The following is a 13,902-nucleotide window of genomic DNA, read 5'->3' on the forward strand; positions in this document are numbered from 1 at the left end:
GTTTTAAAATTCAGCGATGACTGTGCTGCCCCCGTATCTACTAGGAAGACTACCTCTTCCCTACAGGGTCCCACCTTCAAGTTTATCAAGGGTTCCTGGTGGGCCCCCGAGGGCAGGAACCCCTGACACCCCTATTCTTCATCAAAATTCATAAGCGGAATTGCCTTTTCTTCCCTTTGTAGATCAGGACACTCCCGCTTAAAATGCCCTATCTTTCCACAATAATAGCATCCTGCCTGTGGAGACCTCCATCTCTGCCCCTGTCGCTCAAACCCTCTATCAAATGTTCCCCCTTGTCCTCTCCCTCTTCCTCTTCCTCTCTGTCCTACATGCTGCCTCCTGCCGCTCCGGTTGCTCACTATTGGTTCCATTCTCCCCTTAATTACTTCATCCACTGTAGCTACCATCATTTTCACCTTCTGTTTTTGTGTCTCATCCTGCCTTTTTACAAATACTTTCTGTGCCTCTCTCAACAATTCATCTAATGATTTTTCGCTCCATCTTTCTATCTTCTGTATCTTTCTCTGTATAGCTGGCCATGCTCTTGTCACAAAATGTACCTTCCAAAGACCCTGTGCCACTGGGTCCTCAGGGTTCATTCCAGAGTATTTCCGCATTGAGTCCCTTAATCTTTGCAAGAAAGCTGAGGGAGTCTCATCTTTCTCCTGTCTAATTTCAAAGGCTTTAATCAAATTCTGTGACTTCGGAACTGCCTCTGTTATTCCTTTTAGAATCAGGCCTTTCAATTCCCTCATTTCTTCTCTATGCTCCGGGTTTTGGTTTTCCCATTGGGGGTCTCTGAGGGGAAACTTCACCTCTCCCTGTCCAGCATCCCCATCTCCAATCAGGTGTTCCCTGTCCCATATTTTAATGGCAGCTCCTCATATAAGTCCCCTTTCCTCCCCAGTAAATAGTATATTCAAAATAGACATTAATTCAGCCCAGGCATAGAGACTGGGCCCCAAAAATTGATCAATTTGTTCAGACAACCCCACCGGATCCTCAACCAGGACCTTCATTTCCTTTTTAAATGTTCTGACCTCCCCACTGGTGAGGGGGGCACTTACAAACCCAATCTCTTTGTCCCCTATGGGTACCTCCCAAAGGGGATAAGTCGTTACGTTTTTTCACCTTTATCTTTTTTTTTAAAGAAATATTGCAATATTTCTAGCTCCCCATAACTTCAAACACCAATTCATCAATTCATGCTTGACTAACCTTCAAAGCCTGTTCCTAACTTATAAATATATTTATATATATTTACGTTCATTTCTTCAGTATTTAATAGTCAAAATGCAAAATGCAAACAGTTCCCAATTTTGCAATTCACTGTAATTACCCAGTTTTAGTCCTTTAATTTAGATCCAAAATTAGTTTTCTTAAATAGTCCTGACCAATCATTGCTCAATTACAATACTATAGGTCGTAAAATAATCAGAGCTTGCCTTAAAAGAATTTGTCTACTCAAGTTTTTTTTAAAAAAAACTTCTAATGCATAAACAATGGCTGAATCCAAGGTCACAGATATTAACCATAGAATTTTGCTTTTACCACAATCTAATGTTGAACTGAAACTTCAACTGTCTTCCATAAATCGCTGTTATGTAAAGATAAAAGAGATTAGTTAGAAACTGATAGTAAGGCAGTCATGATCTGTAAAAAGAACAGGAGTTATCATTCCTTTTTTTTTTAATCTCAATAGAATCCTTAACCTTAAAAGAAATCATGTTAAGTTTCCATAACAAAATCAGATTCAAAACAGTCCTGGAACTCAAGCTCCCGGGAATAAAACACAAACATTCAATCACCAACAAACAAATGTTCACTCAAACCAAATCACAAAGGGTTAAACTTCCTACCAGCTGTACAGCTCTTTACATTCTCTCTCTCTCTCTCTCTCTCTCTCTCGCACATTGACATATAAATTCAGATATTTACAAACCCAGTCTTCGTCCGATCTGTACTTTGGCCAGAAGACAGCGGGACGAAGAATGGAGTCCTTAGTCCATACAAAGCAACAATATTTAATCATCTTTCTCCCTTGTACAAGTATTATTTTGCCAATTTCCACAACATCCTGCCCAAAGGACTTTCCGGAGGAATGTTGTAAGGGACCCCGCCTCCATTTCCATTGCCGTTTCCTTACTTTGTTTCCCCGGAGGCTTTTTCCTTACCCAAAGCGCAAGCCATAGTGAGTTCCTTCGTTAGTCCCTTATTAACTACTAAAACTCAATCCCGGCCATCAAGACAATACTTAAAAGTCAATTTTCTTACCTTGGTCTGTGCACAGAATTGCCTGGCCCCTTTTATCACCGTATCTTCTATCGAACTCCTATCACTGTCTGATTCAGATGTCTCTCTTATAGGATTCACATTAGTCATCCAAGGGAGCAGACCAAACCGGGACACAAGACCGTTCCTCAATGGGGAATGGGACACGTCTTCCCAGTGTCCAAGGCCAACCACTCCCCCCGGTGATGGAAGAAAATCCCGGACGAGCCCCCAATTGTGAGAATCAAAAGCTCACTCACTTTAATAATTTCAGTCCGAGACGAATATCTGAATCAGCCGTTTATTTATACACCTATAGGTGGGTGCTTTGTCTAATTACCAGGTAAGGCAATGACAAAATGCACACCAAATCCAACAAACTCTCGAAATTTATACAGTTTGAATCCCCATATTTTTCCTTATTCCATTGTTTGTTCCCTGCTTCGCTTACGTCACAGATTTCCTTAAGACTGATCCCACAACTTCTGTTTATCCTGTCTTGTCCGTGACAAACTCTTATCTCTGACTCCCGTAAGGGTGTTTGACGTCAGTCTATTGTAGATTATTGATTAGGCATATCTTTTCTTCTATCAGCATCTATTTCCATCCAGAGGCCACTTTGACCTCTTTAATTAGGGTTTGTTCCTGTGTCTCTGTGCAAGCGAGGAGAACAGATGTTTTCCTGTTTGCCCATATATCCACCATTGTTCTGTATTCACGTCTCATGCTAACATATCCTTTCTTTTTGCTGAATATCTATTTTCTCATTCCTGTTCTGTATCAGAATTTATACTTGCAGAAATAACATTAATTCATTTATATCCCACAATTACCTTGCAAAATCATTTTAACCCATCCCCATTCGATACAGATACAAGCTGGCTGTGAAATGGTTTGTCGTTCTGATTGAATGTTTTGTGCAGTGTCCCCTTATATCCTTTCCTCCTTTCTTTGCCTGATCATCGGTGACAGACCCAGTCAGCTTGATTCTACTCTGCTGAAATCTCTCTGCAATTTCCTGCAGACATCTCCCCGCTCTCTCCGAACCTTTCTGTAAAACCTGTCCTTTTAATTTCTCCCTCAGTATCTGTTCTTTTATTCTTTCTTCCCCTGTCAAGTGCCTCGCAGTATTTTCTTACAATGCAGGCACAATATAAATGCAAGTTCCGGATCTTGGAACGCCGACACAGTGCCTCTTTTTGTACAGAAATGCAGATACATCATTAGCCATCATTTTGGAACCAGGTTAAACTCAAACTCCCACAGGCTAATTCCACAGAAGGTGCTCGTTGTAGACATGGCAAATACCTCCTTTGTTAAACCTCAAAATAAAGCATACACTCTGACAAATCCAGGCTAGGCTTTGCAAATAGAATGCATTGTCTCTCTTGTTTCACACATTCCCTGAATAAAATCCATTCCAGCAGGAACAGCAGAATCAGGGCACATTTTTGCGTGCTCTTAGCTACACAGTATAAAACAAGCTGTGTCTCAAGCTGTGATTTGTAAAAGGAGATCCCGGTTTCCATTATATTCATGCAGCATTGTCGTGCATTCTGTCTGCATTGTCACAGAGTCTGAATGCTGTGGTTTATTGGAAGTTGCATTCTGCATTTCATCCAGCTAAAGCTGTCATACCCTTATCGCAGGAGGGCAAGTCTGGGGGGGAAAACAAAGAAGGCTATGTTTTCACATCACATGTCATTCTGATTCTGAATACCTTTTGCTGGGAATGTTACAGTTTCTTTCGAAGAACCTTACACTGGTCAGGCTGAATCTGAATCCTAACCGAAGGAGAACTTGAGTTTGATTTTTAAATTACTTTATTCTGGAATTGATTTGTTGAACTACAGCTTATCTTTACACTACGTGGGGAGGGGACTGGGGGCTCAATTAATGTTGTGAGGGTGACAACATAACGCCTTGGTGGCTTTAATTCCTGGGCATTACCTTCTTGCCATGTGCAGGCTGCCCACCAGTGTCCCAACACAGCAAGGGTTCATATAATTGTCCACCTCTCCATCTCCCTCCACAACCTTGTTATACTCAGAATGATAACTATTTAAACAGAATTCAAGTCCACACTTCTGTGTGGCAGCTTTGCTTCAGTCAGACACACTTCACAAAACACACACCTAACTAATTTCTAACTCCCCATATTCCTACAACCATTTCCCGCTCTTAATTACTGTATAATTACTTATCCTCATTCTGTTCGATCACAGGCGTTCCTTCAGGCTATACTAGATGATAACACACCTGATGACCATGCGCCCATCTCCCCACTTCCCTCCCCTCCATTACATTCTTCCATGAGAGTACACAGCACATCTCTTCCTTGTTCAGAAGACAATCATCTCTTCCTGTGCTCTCTTCACACTGCCCACCAGCCGCTGTCTCTTCTCATAGCAAGTAACTCCTCCCAGCATTAAGCCCTTACTTTATATCCCACGCACAACTTTACTTTCATCACCTTTCTCATAACCAACACAAACAAAAACTCTCATTCTGCAGGGCAGGAAGGAAACTAGGACAGGGATGGGTGGGCAATGTCCAAGGTATTGCTGAAATAATAGAGGAAGCACAGCAGAGTAACTGAGCAGGTCAGGCAGTACCTGTGGAGAGAGAGAGAGAAACAGAGTTGGTGTTTCTCACTGTGGAGAGTGAAACGGAGTTAGTTAATGCTTTATCTCTCCACAGAGTTAACAGAAGCAAGGGCAAGGGGTTTGTTGGCAGTGAATAGGCTGTACATATTACCCACTGAAATATTCTGCAAATTCCCCAAATTACATTCTCAAGGCTCTCACGTTCCACCCAGCCTCCCAATATCGTCCTTTACACATTGTTGTCAGTCTGTAGTCACGTGGAGGTAAAGACAGTTGATTTCCTTTCTTTAGGATAATGAATAGTTTTTGTGACAATCAGTAGTCCTCAAAACTACAATGGGCTTTTAATTCCTCAAATTTCTTTTGCTGAATTAATTGAATTTAAATATTTCCCAGCTGCTGTGATGGGGCTTGAACCTTTGACCCTAAGTGATACCTGAGTTCCTACATCATTATCCAGTGACCTTTCCAGCAGAACACTGTCCTCCTGTTTCCTAACCTGCCCCCAATCCCGATCTCATCTTCTTCAGCTTCCTGAAGAAGACAGTCTGGAAGAGACCATCCTCCTGGGATATACCATCAAGTGGAATGAGAGCTTTTCAGAAACCGTGCTGCGGTCACAGTGGAACGACATGTAGGAACATTCGGTATTTAGTAGAGATGGTAGCTGCTGTTTATTTTCGATAGTAACTGAGAAATAATTGGAGGGCACTTTTACATTTGGATTAACTTCATCACCTTAATGCTGTTTCGATAATAATCAGCCTCAATAATAATTCACCATCATTACCCATCTCTCAGCCCCTTTGATTGATGGGAAAGATTTTATTTGGAAATGTATCTCCTAGCCACACTTACCTGCAGTTACTCATGGGCCCTATGGCTTATAGAGATAGGACATCTGATTAATATGTTTCACAAGTCTGAATTAGAGTGGTGCTGGAAAAGCACAGCAGGTCAGGCAGCATCCAAGGAGCAGAAAAATCGACGTTTTGGGCAAAAGCCCTTCATCAGGAATAGAGGCAGGGAGCCTGCAGGGTGGAGAGATAAATGAGAGGGGGTGGGGGTGGGGAAAAAGTAGCATAGAGTACAATAGGTGAATGGGGGTGTGGATGAAGGTGACAGGTCAGAGAGGAGGGTGGAGTGGATAGGTGGAAAGGAAGATAGGCAGGTAGGACAGGTCATGGGGATGGTGCTAGCTGGAAAGTTGGAACTGAGGTAAGGTGGGGGGAGGAAAAATGAGGAAACTGGTGAAGTCCACATTGATGCCCTGGGGTTGAAGTGTTCCGAGGCGGAAGATGAGGTGTTCTTCCTCCAGGCGTCGGGTGGTGAGGGAGCAGCGGTGAAGGAGGCCCAGGACCTCCATGTCCTCGGCAGAGTGGGTGGGGGAGTTGAAATATTGGGCCACGGGGCTGTGTGGTTGATTGGTGCAGGTTTCCCGGAGATGTTCCCTAAAGCGCTCTGCTAGGAGATGTCCAGTCTCCCCAATGTAGAGGAGACCGCATCGGGAGCAACGGATACAATAAATGATATTGATGGATGTGCAGGTAAAACTTTGATGGATGTGGAAGGTTCCTTTGGGGCCTTGGATAGAGGTGAGGGAGGTGGTGTGGGCACAGGTTTTACAGTTCCTGCAGTGGCAGGGGAAAGTGCCAGGATGGGAGGATGGGTTGTAGGGGGGCGTGGACCTGACCAGGTAGTCACAGAGGGAACGGTCTTTGCGGAAGGCGGAAAGGGGTGGGGAGGGAAATATATCCCTGGTGGTGGGGTCTTTTTGGAGGTGGCGGAAATATTGGCAGATGAGTTGGTTTATGTGAAGGTTGGTAGGGTGGAAGGTGAGCACCAGGGGGGTTCTGTCCTTGTTACGGTTGGAGGGGTGGAGTTTGAGGGCAGAGGTGCGGGATGTGGACGAGATGCGTTGGAGGGCATCTTTAACCACATGGGAAGTGAAATTGCGGTCTCTAAAGAAGGAGGCCATCTGGTGTGTTCTGTGGTGGAACTGGTCCTCCTGGGAGCAGATACGGGGAGGTGGAGGAATTGGGAATATGGGATAGCATTTTTGCAGGAGGTAGGGTGGGAAGAGGTGTAATCCAAGTAGCTGTGGGAGTTGGTGGGTTTGTAAAAAATGTCAGTGTCAAGTCGGTCATCGTTAATGGAGATGGAGAGGTCCAGGAAGGGGAGGGAGGTGTTAGAGATGGTCCAGGTAAATTTAAGGTCGGGGTGGAATGTGTTGGTGAAGTTGATGAATTGTTCAACCTCCTTGCGGGAGCACGAGGTGGCGCCAATGCAGTCATCAATGTAGCGGAGGAAGAGGTGGAGAGTGGTGCTGGTGTAATTACGGAAGATCAACTGCTCTACGCAGCCAACAAAGAGACAGGCATAGCTGGGGCCCATACGGCCACCCCTTTGGTCTGGAGGAAGTGGGAGGGTTTGAAGAAGAAATTGTTAAGGGTGAGGACCAGTTCGGCCAAACGAATGAGAGTGTCGGTGGAAGGGTACTGTTGGGGACGTCTGGAGAATTAAAAAACAGAGGGCTTGGAGGCCCTGGTCATGGTGGATGAAGGTGTAGAGGGATTGGATATCCATGGTGAAGATGAGGCATTGGGGGCCGGGGAAACGGAAGTCTTGGAGGAGGTGGAGGGCGTGGTTGGTGTCTTGAATGTATGTGGGGAGTTCCTGGACTAGGGGGGATAGGACAGTGTCGGGGTAGGTAGAGATGAGGCAGGAGCAGGCTGAGACAATGGGTCAGCCAGGGTGGTCAGGCTTGTGGATCTTTTACCTGAAATGTTTCACAAGTCAGGAGTGTGATGGGATACTCCCCATCTGCCTGGATGGGTGCAGCTCCAGCAACATTCAAAAAGCTTGACACCATCCAGGATAAAGCATCCCGCTTGATTGGCACTACATCCACAAACATCCACTCCCTCCATCACTGATGCTCAGTGGCACCATGCAAAACCAAGACCACATCTAGCAAGACAAGGGCAGCAGATACATGGGAACACCACCCCCCTACAAGTTCCTCTTCAAGCCGCTCACTATCCTGACTCGGAAATATATCACCGTTCCTTCGCTGTTGTTGGGTCAAAATCCTGGAATTCCTTCACTAACAGTGTTATGGGTCTACCTACAGCATATGGACTGCAGCAGTTCAAGAGGGCAGCTCACCCCCACCTTCTCAAGGGCAACTAGAGATGGGCAGTAAATGCTGGCCCAGCCAGTGACGCCCATATCCCACAAGTGAATTTTTAAAGAAATTCTGGCTCTCAGTTGGGAGCTAAAGTTGCAAAGTGCCTTTAGCAGCCTCTCTTATGGATCAGGAGGAGCCAAGATTGCTCCTCTGGCCCCTCGAGGAAGTCTTCTGCCTCACCGCTGTCAAACAACCTCCCTTTTTGACTCCCATCATGATTTTCCTTCCTTTCAGCCCCTCCAGTCACCGTCTGGTGCTCGGCAATGAGCCAGGCCAGGTGTCAGATCTCTCAGAGGGAGAGCATTTCGGTGACAGTGACCAAACTGCCTCATCTTTACCATAGCCGTGGAGTGGGGCAGGAACAGACAGTATAGTAAGGTATTTAATTGGGGAAGGGGAAATTATACTGGTATTAAACAAGAGCTGTGGAATATAAATTGGGAACAATTGTTCTACGGGAAGTGCACAACAGAAACGTGGAGGCTGTTTAAGGAAAACTTGTTGTGAGTTTTGGATAACTTTGTCCCACTGAGACAGGCAATGAATGATAAGGTGAAGGAGCCTTGGATGACAAGATAAGAGGAGTTTCTCATCAGGAGGAAGAAGGAAGCTCACTTAAGGTTGAGGAAGCAAGGATCTGGCACAACTTTAGAGGATTATAGGATAGCTCGGAAATAACTCAAAAATGAACTGAGGAGAGCTAGGAGGGGGCATGAAAATGCCTTGGTAGGAAGGATTAGAGAAAACCCAAAGGCATTCTACACTTGCATGAGGAATAAGAGAATGATCAGAGAGAGTAAGGTGGATCAGGGATAGTGGAGGGAACTTGTGTCTGGAGTCTGAAGAGGTAGGATAGGGCCTAAATGAGTTTTTTTGCTTCAATATTCACTAGAGAGAGGGACCTTGTTGATAGTGAGAACACAGTGGACCAGGTTAATAGGCTTGAACAGATTGATCTTAAGGAAGTGGATGTGCTGGAAATTCTGAGAAGCATCAAGGCAGAAACGTCCCCAGCAGATCTATCCAAGGTTACTATGGGAAGTGAGGAATGAGATTGCTGCATCTCTGGCGATGATCGCTGCATCCTCACTTTCCACAGGAGTAGTACAGGCTGATTGGAGGGAGGCGAATGTTGTTCCTCTGTTCAAGAAAGGGAATAGAGAAATCCCTGGGAATTACAGACCAGTCAGTCTTACGTCTGTGGTAAGCAAGACACTAGAAAGAACTTTGAGAGACAGAATTTATAACTATTTGGAAAGCCATAGTTTGATTAAAGATGGTCAGCATGGCTTTGAGAGGGGCAGGTCATGCCTCACAAGCCTTATTGAGTTCTTTGAGGATGTGATGAGACAAGTTGACAAAGATTGAGCGGTGGATGTGGTGTATGTGGATTTCAGTAAGGCATTTGTTAAGGTTCACCACGGTAGGGTCGTTCAGAACGTTAGGACGTTTGGGAAACAGGGATATTTGGCTGTCTGGATACAGAATTGGCTTGCCGAAAGAAGACAGTGAGTGGTAGTGGATGGAAAGTATTCTGCCTAGAGGTCGGTGACCAGTGGTGTCCTGCAGGGATCTGTTCTTGGGCCTCTGCTCTTTGTAGTTTTTATAAAATGACTTGGTGAAGAAGTGGAAGGGTGTGTTAATAAGTTTACCAATGACACAAATATCAGTGATGTTGTAGATTGTGTCGAGAGCTGTTGCAGGCTATAACAAGACATTGACAGGATGCGGAGCTGGGCTGAGAAGTAGCAGATGGAGTTCAACCTGAATAAATGGAAAGCCATTCACTTTGGAAGGTCAAATTTGAATCTGAATACAGGGTTTAAGACAGGATTCTTGGTAGTGTGGAGGAACAGTGGGATCTTGGGTTCCGCGTACATAGATCCCTCAAAGCTGCCAGCCAAGTGGATAGGGTTGTTAAGAAGGCATATGGTATTTTGGCTGTCATTAACAATGGGGATTGAGTTTAAGAGTCGCAAGGTTTTGCTGCAGCTTTATAAAACCCTGGTTAGACAATACTTGGAATCTTATGTCCAGTTTTGGTTGTCTCATTATCGGAAGGCTGAAGACGCTATAGAGACAATGCAGAAGAGATTTACCAGGATGCTGCCTGGATTGGAGGGCTTGTCTTATGAAGAAAGATTGAGTGAGCTAGGGCTTTTCACACTGGAGAGAGGAAAGAGAGGTGACTTGAAAGAGGTGTGCAAGGTAATGAGAAGCATAGATAGAGTAGCGAGCCAGAGACTTTTCCCCAGGGCAGAAATGGCTGTCACGAGGGGTGATAACTTTAAGGTGATTGGAGGAAGGTATAGGGGAAATGTCAGAGGTAGATTCTTTACGCAGAGAGTGGTGGGTGCATGGAATACACTGCCAGCGGTGGTAGTAGAGTTAGAGACATTAGGGTCATTTAAGCGACTGCTGGACAAGCACATGAACGGCAGTAGATTAAGGGGTGTGTAGGTTAGGTTGATCTTAGATTAAGATAAATGCTTGGCACAACATCGTGGGCCAAAGGGCCTGTACTGTGCTGTACTGTTCTATGTTCTATTTCTTTCCCCCACACCAGGCTTTCTGTCCCCCTCCCTCTGTAGCTGTATAAAGCCTCTGTTATATTACATCTGGAATACAGTTTACTGATCGAGACACTATACCTTTAAAAGGTGAACTGGTTTTGGAAGGTGAGATCAGCTAGGAAGCTCAGATTCAAAAGAATGCTACCAGGGTTGTAAGGGTTAAGTTGAGGAGAGATTGCACAAACTAAGTCTTTATTCCCTGGTGCCATATATACTCGAGTAAAAGGCGATCTCGTGTAAAAGTCAAAATCCTATTTTTCAGCCAAAAAAATCTGGAATTTTCCACATATCTCATGTAAAAGTCAGCCCTAGTTCTTCACAGATAACAGAACAATAATTTGTGAGTCAAGTATTATCCTGTACATAAATATTACGACGAGGAAATTAATTTCTTTTTCATGCTATTATGTGTTTTGATGTACAATTTGCACCAATTTGGTGTGAATGTTTAAAATACATCAGGCCAGAGTCAGGTGACAACCTAGTAGTTTGGCAGAGAGCTAAGTTTGCACAAAAGCTGCCTGCTGAGCTAGAAGATAAGATATTACAGTTTCACCAGTTAGTAATCAGAAATCAGCAGAAGGAAGGCTACAAGTTATCATGCATTTTTGTTTCTGTTGTTTTTAATCAGATAATTACCATAATTTGTGGTGTTTTTTTCTTCATTCATTTAGAGTTTAATTGGGCTTCTGCAGGTGATACAGTATTTCGGACTGTAGGATGCATTTCAGGCCCTCAAAAGTAACTTCCATGTAATAGTCAACCCCATAAATTTAACCTTAAAAAATAATCTAAAAAAGTTGACTTTTACATGAGTGTATATGATATATACAAGAGTAAAAAGTGACTTAATGGATGATTTCAAGTTTAAAAGGAATTGAAAAGAGATGGAAGGATTTTCTGCTCACAGGGTGCCCAGGCCAATGGATGAATTCAAGCTGTAATGGAGCTGGGAGGATTGCAAAGGTTGGTAGATGTGTGGAACTCTCTTCCATGTAAATAGCATCATAATTGATCATTTAACACCTGAGTTTGACAGATCTTTACTATCCTTAAAGAATATAGATCCCAGGCAGGGAGTTGGAGTAGAGATACAGATTGACCATGACCTAATTGAATCTTTCTATTCTTACATTCCTGAGGACAGGGGACTGTCACCAGAGCTTCTCCAGGGGGACTGATTGATGCTGGCTGCAGACAGCTGGCTCTCCTGTCAATCTGACCAGCTGCCTGCACAGAAACGGAAATAAAATTCTATAATCAGCTCCTGCATCATAGGAAGCTCCTCTGTGTCCTCGGTCTCCATGGCACCCCCCCCATCACAGTTTACTGTTAAAGGACACAGCGCTTGGGGTCAGCTCGGAACCATTTTGTGTTAAACTGGGAGGCAGCCATTCCCTTTGAGAAGGGAGCAGTGGGTGGCACTGCAGAGATTTCAGCTCGACGCTGACTCCTGTTCTAACAAGCTTCAGATCACCTGCAGATGGAAAAGATACATGTCCTGCCTGGTTACCGTTGATGTTGCTGTGGATTCGGGTGCACTCACAGCTGAGGCAACAGGTTCAGTACGCAAAACCCCAGTAATGTGTTCGGTGATAAATGTTAAGTATTCCAGACTTATGCTCATGAAACAAGGGCAATGTGAGAAAACACCTTTTCACACAGTGGGTGGTTCAGGTACAGAATGCAACGCCTGGGGGAGACAGGATCGACTGAGGAATTCAAGAGGGAATTGGCTGGGTCTATTTGGATAGTGATGGTGTGCAGAGATATGGGAAAAAGGGCTGGAGATTGACACTAGATAATTGAGCTGGCGCAGGCATGATCAGCTGAATGGGCTCCTTTTGTACTATAATAATTGTGATTCTGTAAATATCTTACAGGGAAGGCTACTGCCACCTTGACCTGATGTGTGGCCTTGAGGTGACTCCAGACTGACTCCTGACGTGGTTGAATCTTAAGTGCTCTTTGCGATGGCTCAAAAGACCAGTTATATGTCACAAGCTATAGGGGATGTGCAATCTGGCTGGGAATCAATAAAAAAATGGACAGTGGGAGTAGTGTGCTGAGTGCGAAGGAACACTTCAATCATCTTATTTCTTCATAGCATGATTGTTGGAACTGCTTCAGTCCCTGAGGACATTGTTTCTCTTAGGGTGGCACGGTGGCACAGTGGTTAGCACTGCTGCCTCACAGCACCAGAGACCTGGGTTCAAATCCCGCCTCAGGTGACTGACTGTGTGGAGTTTGCACATTCTTCCCGTGTCTGCGTGGGTTTGCTCCGGTTTCCTCCCACAGTCCAAAGATGTGCAGGTGAAGGGGTATGGGTGGGTTGCGCTTCGGCGGGTCGGTGTGGACTTGTTGGGCTGAAGGGCCTGTTTCCACACTGTAGGTAATCTAATCTAATCTCTTTGGTTTTTGGAGGATAAAGCTGCCCCACGACCAGACCCACGTGATTAACTCACACAACAACTTGTGGGTGAAAAAACAGGAAGACCCTGTCAGCAGGGCTCTTTACAAAGCTTCTGAGTTCCTTTCTGGTTATTTGCTGGTTTGTCATTAGGGGGTGCTGATTGACCTGTCGTTTTCTGCTCTGTTTACTGGCTGCAGAAACATTATCCTGACTGCTGAGCAAATGGTTTTGTTTGTGCTGTACATATGGCTGCCTTGGGAATGGTTTGACTGCAGGCGTGATGTGTAATCAGGTGGAGCTGCCTTTGAACTAGAGCAAGGAAGGTTTGTAGTATCACAGGTAGAAAAGGACACCAATGGTTTGACAAAGGGTTACTTAGATTAATTCCACCTTCTTAGAAACCGCTTTGTATTAATATTGTCCAATAACATTACAGTTCTAACTGGTTTACCCAGCAGTTTTGATACTTAAGGATTCTGTAACAAATTTGTACTGAGACCATGTGTGCTGATAAACTTAAGTGGAAGTGCAGACAAGGCCAAAGTTCATTGGTTATTCATGTTTCAAAACATGAAAAAGCTGGTGATTATATATCGCTGTGATGGCTCCAAGTGACAGATAAAGGTTGAATATCATAATTTTTCAAGGCCACATTTGTCAATAAAATTTGGCTTTGATTGATGGAAGGGTTATACCCCCACAGATTCATGGTTAGCCTTTTGCTAACTTAGTCATTTCTGCTTTCACCTTTGGCCTGAATATTTCACAGATTGAGCTGGTTATGTAAAATTGCAGCTTTTTTTGATAATAGAAAGGTTAGGCGTCCTGAAACAAAACTGGATTTTAAAA

General features: G+C 44.3%; 1 long non-coding RNA gene across 4 annotated transcripts in view; it reads left to right on the plus strand.

The window, feature by feature from the left end:
• The first annotated feature begins 12,051 nt into the window (after nt 1-12,051).
• The window catches only part of LOC122548450 (uncharacterized), a 34,511-nt gene continuing 32,660 nt past the window's right edge, over nt 12,052-13,902 (plus strand). For all 4 annotated transcript variants that reach the window (XR_015754389.1, XR_015754387.1, XR_015754391.1 and 1 more), the window contains exon 1: nt 12,052-12,200. This is a non-coding gene — a long non-coding RNA (uncharacterized LOC122548450). The remainder of the gene's footprint in view (nt 12,201-13,902) is intronic.

This window comes from Chiloscyllium plagiosum, unplaced genomic scaffold (assembly GCF_037043375.1).
Source record: "Chiloscyllium plagiosum isolate Xiang-an unplaced genomic scaffold, Cpla_swu_hap1 HiC_scaffold_3, whole genome shotgun sequence".
In the NCBI taxonomy this organism is placed as follows: domain Eukaryota; kingdom Metazoa; phylum Chordata; class Chondrichthyes; order Orectolobiformes; family Hemiscylliidae; genus Chiloscyllium; species Chiloscyllium plagiosum.